Source organism: Abramis brama (genome assembly GCF_963993115.1).
Source record: "Abramis brama genome assembly, chromosome: 2".
In the NCBI taxonomy this organism is placed as follows: domain Eukaryota; kingdom Metazoa; phylum Chordata; class Actinopteri; order Cypriniformes; family Leuciscidae; genus Abramis; species Abramis brama.
Window position 1 is genome coordinate 64,142,993 of NC_139964.1, and position 6,000 is coordinate 64,148,992.

The following is a 6,000-nucleotide window of genomic DNA, read 5'->3' on the forward strand; positions in this document are numbered from 1 at the left end:
TTAAGGTGTCAGAAGCGAAAGATGCATTTGAAGTGGGTAAGGGTAACAAAGACCTCTTTTCAGAAATACAATTTTTTATTAAATAGTTATTCTCAATTACATTTATCTAACTGGCCACAGGGCTCTCCTTAGTTGTATACGATTACGAGAAAGAGCCTTATAAATCAGAATGCATAATGCCACATTATATATATATATATATATATATATATATATATATATATATATATTATTTTTTTATTTTTTATTTTTTTGAGGGAAAAAATTTGAGTCTGATTTTATGAGGCATATTTATGACAATGTAAGGATCAACAAAGTATCAGCAGATGGTTGATAGAATACGGATATGTACATAATACAACTTAATGGTAGAATATTAAATGAACAATAAATAAATGTACAAGAAACTTCATTGAACACAATTCATTAATTGAATTAAAATGTTGTGTTCATTGAGGAGACACGTGACATTAATGACCATTAAAAGGGCTATATGTAGAATTCAGAAACTCTTGTTATTAGCGACACCGGTGGCCAGTATTTGAACTGCAGCCAGCAATGTATTGCTCATTCTTGCACTCATGCACACGTAATGTACAAGAGACGTCAACGTGATTCTTTCATCTAAAAAAAAAAATACAGCAGTGAAAACCGCAGTTAAGAAAGCATCTAATCATATAGTGATGTGAATATGTTTGCACCATCTCTGCAGTTCAACGGCATCATGTCAACAGATGAGGTAATTAATATTACACTGTTATGAGTGGTGTATATGATAGATTATAAAGTATATTCGAGACTATGGACTGTAGATCTGGCTATTTGAGACTATAGCTTGAATTAATCCCTTTTCTTTGTATGACATATTGACGTAAAGAATGGCTCTTGGCATTGGCAATAAACAAGCGATTAATAGGCTTCTCTATTTTCTCTCCATTTAATCTTGATGTCAAGGAGAGACAAGTGAGACATCAAAGAGATCTCATTTCAGATTTTTCTTTCAAATACAAAACTTCATACTGTATTCATGCAATATTTCTTGTATAACAAAAATTAACCTTGTGGACTTTAAGAAATGTTTATCCCATTCAAAGTCCATTTCTCTAATAACTCTGAGGTTGTACAGTACATGGTCATTTATAATGCATCTTCTCATTGCTGCAGTGTTGTTGTGTGCTTTGGATCTGTAGGAGAGCTGTGAGGAGAGATGGTGAGAGGTTTTTTGGTCCCAAGGATCCATGATGTAAATGTGTTCCATGGAGGCGCCATAAATATGTCATCTTTGTGCATGCATAGAAAAATACGCCCAGGGCGAACAATTGCAGATGTTAGTAAAGGTAATTGTCTCCAGTTTGTTTCTACTTACTCATCATTTTATCAGATAGCCTTACTGAGCCTGGGTGATGGGTTATGTAAATGAAGCCAGATAACTCTAGTATGGGCGATTAAAGTATGTTACAGAAACAAAACAAGGTAGACTCAGCATTTGTGCAATCATGTTGAGTATGATTTTGACTCTTTCCAATTTTTTTTTTCTTGTTAATTAGTATTAATATAGTATTCATTTATTTGTTTATTTATTTATTTATTTATTTATTTATTTATTTGTTTGTTTGTTTGTTTGTTTGTTATTATTATTAACTCCAAAGTATATTACTTCCATTGCAAGTATCTTAATATTGATTTAAATGAATAGGTTTCCTAAGTTTGGCCTATTGACAGACAATTCTTATCAACATCTTATTCCAGATGAGCTGTCAAAGTCGGATTTATCTTTAACGGTTTTTGTCCTGAATCATTTATTTGTTGCCTTTCCGTACATTGGGTAATCCCACAATTCACAGTAAACCACTCAAGGCTCAGTGAAGCGTACTTATTGGTGAATGCCTGCAAGGACAAGCTCTCTGCAAACCTCTCATTGCACTTGTTTAACTTTTAACGCCTCCACTGAAACACACAGCGAATGATATGATAATTTCATGCGGCCATTTCAGATTGCAGCATGCTTTCACTGCTTGACCTTCAGGTGAGCAGTCGAGGACACTTAGTCCACGTCCTCCAATTTTCCAACCCCTATTGATACATAATGTAGAAAAGGGCATTCAGATGTTTCCCTACAATAATGGAATAAAGTCTCTCTTTCAGAGGTCAGCACAGGACTTAAATATTGATAAGTCAATATTTTATTTAATTTTTAGTAGTATTAAAATAGAATGAAATGCAAAGCTGTTAAAACTCTTTGACAGCATACTTTGTACGTCAGAGCATCATAATCCTATACATTCTCAAACTATTAACTTAAACATTTGTATTCAATTACACAAAATTTGGGGGTTACCATTGTACTGAAGAGTAGCACTTCTGGTTAGGTCTAGGATGAGCCTAAAGAATATTAATGATTTGTTATTTGAAAATAATTAATTATGCCTTTAAAACTATAGTTTTAATTCAAATAAGTTACGCTGAACAATATTAAATGCAAGCTGTAACCGAGAGAGAGCCAGATTGGGTGTGGATGCTGAACTATATATAACTGTATCATCAGCGTAATAATGAAAATTTACATTATGAACATTTTGATCAATATTATTTATATATAGAGTAAATAGGAGTGGTCCTAGGACTTACCCCTGTGGCACACCTTTAGTTACATTGAGTGAACCAGAGATACAACCTTCTGCCTGTACACATTGAGTTCTGTTTGAGAGATAACCAACCAATAATATGTTTAGATAATCCAATCCTGACAAGCCGTTGTATCAGTTAGGTATGATCAACAGTATCGAATGCTTTTGATGGATCGATGAATAAGGCTGCACAGTGTTTCTTGTTATCAACAGATTCAATAAAATAATTTAGTACTTTTAAGGCTGCCGTAGTTGTGCTATGTTGTTTTCTAAAACCAGATTGAAAATCATACAGGGTATTATTAACAGACAGAAAGTCCTTTAATTGATTGTTGACAAATGTTTCAAGGACTTTGGCCAAGACTGACAGCTTGGAAATGGGCCGGTAATTATTTGGGTGTGTGGGATCTCCGTCTTTAAAGAAGAACAAAAGTTGATTTCCATAAAAGTGGAATTTAATTTAAGACAAGAGAAAGGTTAAAAATATGAGTCAGAGGTGAGGCAATATCTTAAAAAAGTCCAGCTGCTAGCTTTAAAAGCTTTTAAAAACTTCTGAACAATTGAAGGGTTCACATGAGCACCATTAATTGAATAATAATAAAAGAAAAACAGAAGCTATGAAGTGTTCATTGCATTCATAAGCATTTTTACTTTATTAATGATTGTATGAGAGCCCTTATTAATACATGGAAGTTCTATACCTTTATTATTTTCAGTTAATGATTTAACACTTTTCCAAAAATTTGATGAATTGTTTAGATTGTGAGATGTTTGTATAAGAAAATGTTCAGCTTTAGCTTTTCTGACTGCATGCATTGCGCAATCGCCTGAAATCAAGGCAGTCTAAATCGGTTTTCCTAGCTTTTGCCCATGCCAGGTTGCGCTCATGAAGCATATTTGATAAAGGATGAGAAAACCATGCATTATTCCGACCCTTCACCCTGTACCTTTTGAGAGGAGCATGTTTGTTGACTAAAGCAGAAAATATTGCATTAAAAAAAAATGTCAAGGTCAGGAATTAAATTAATTTGTTCCCACTCCAAATTATTAAAATCGTGTAGGAACCCTTGTTCTGAGAAATGTTTCATGTCACGCTTGGTTATGATGCGTGGTTTGGTTTTAGGAATTTTTGTGTTTTTGCCGTGCTTGTTTGGGGTGTTGGAGAAGTGACCAGGCTGTGGTCCGCTCAGCCACAGACAGCTGTGTGTAGATGAAAACCACAGGGTGTAGAGCAACCGCCTACCAGTCAATCGACTTCTCTATACTTCCATATCAATGGCCAGAATCTTTTCGTGTCTTTGTGCCACACTTGCTTAGTTGCTTGCAGAGCTGAGACCTTCCTGACTCACAGGGGAAAGTTCAAAAAACACATTACATCAGTGGTATATTCAGCAGAGAACCAGGTGTTTCAATAAATAAACAAGACTTCTCGTGTGGGTATATTTATTATTGTGGTGACATGATGTCCACCCAGAGGAAATACAAATCAGTAATAAGATTTCTCTATCACAATTGTTTCTCAGTTCTGAGTTCAAATGGATAACAAAAATTGATACTTAAATATACTGCTTCAAGCGATTTGGTAAATCAGCAAGGGTATGCATTCTGAATTGATAGATTATAATGTAAAAGTTATGCACAAGAGCTGAGCCCGTCTTATTAGGCTTTAATGAATTGATTAATTGTTTAAGGTAAATTGTAATTGACTTTGAATAATCAAACATTAAAACAATATTATATATAAAAGTATATTTTAATTATATTATATTATATTAGGCTATATTATATATACTGTTCAAATGCTTTGGGGTCTGTAAGACTTTGTTAAAGAAAGTTATTTTAGCAAGGAACATAAAATGTATCAAAAGTGACAGTAAAGACATTTATAATGTTACAGAAAATCTATTTTAAAATCTATTCAACGAATGATCTTTATTTTCAACAAAGAATCTTGAAAGAAAAAAAATGTCACAGTTTCCACAAAAATAGTAAGCAACACAACTGTTTTCAACATTGATAATGATAAGAAAGGTTTATTGAGCAGCAAATCAGCATATTAGAATGATTTCTGAAGGATCATGTGACACTGACGACTGGAGTAATGATGCTGAAAATTCAGCGTTAATCACTGGAATAAATTGCATTTTAAAGTATATTAAAATAGAAAACAGTTACTTTAAAGTGTTATACTATTTCACAACATTACTGTTTTTAGTGTATTTTTGACCACATATATGAGACTTAGGAAAAGCTTACCAATCAAACTTGTTATTAATAATTTATGTATAGTCAATAAAAGCCTAATACATCTAAAATACACTAAGAACCCCTGAAGTTCTCCCCTGAGCTTTTTCCGAAAACCCTTAGATTGCATAAAGCATCGTTAAATTGGTAACCCACCTATCGGCCCTCTGGGTAAAGTAAATTGGAAAGAATGATGCTTACTGACCTTTTGTTTATCTGCCCTTCTTCTGTCTATATTAGGCACAGCTGAGTGGTTATATGGTTATTACTGTACCCCTGAGGTTCTGTAACCATGCTCTTTTCTGCTGAGGGGAGGCTTTTGGATGAAGGAGCACGACTGCTTTTCGAAGGGAGTGATCGCTCTAGTGCTTTTATATAGAAGTGGGTGGCTCCATACTGATGTGCTATGCACACTACAATAAATGGACAGGAATAAGTGCGGAAATCAAATATGCAATCATACAACTCTTTGTGCGAAGATGAAGAAGGCTTATTGTTGCACCTAATTGATTTCGGTCCCCAAGGGTGAATGCAAAAAAACAAACAAAAAAAAAGCACCTTGCATTCAATCTTTCAAAGTTAATCTACAAAGTCTGAATAAGCAATAAGGTAAAGATTCAATTCAATGCAATTTTAACTTCCCATGAAGTACTGTCCCGCGGCATTGGCATGAATTATTTATCTTTCTGTGTACGTGTAAGTGTTATATTGAAACATGTAAAACTATACAAAAAATAAGCACAAGGTCGAGTTGGTATATGTTAAAAGGCCAAAGCACCATTACAGTTGATCTATTATTTCTCTAGTGGAAAAAACATGTTTGTAGATAGTGTTAAACTCATGTTCGACATTCTACCAACTATATGTAACTTTGCAACTACATGTCAACTAACTCTCATTAGTATTAGTTGACTGTTAGGTTAGGGTTAAAGGGCACCTATTATGCAAAATTCACTTTTACATGGTGTTTGAACATAAATGTGTGTTGGCAGTGTGTGAGCAAAACCACCCTATAGAATGATAAAAATCCACCCAGTGTTTTTTTTACAATCTCAATAAATCATTAGCACTGTCTCAGAAGGAGCTGTTCTAAGATTGCTCTCACTGTGACGTAGAATTGTGCAAGCCC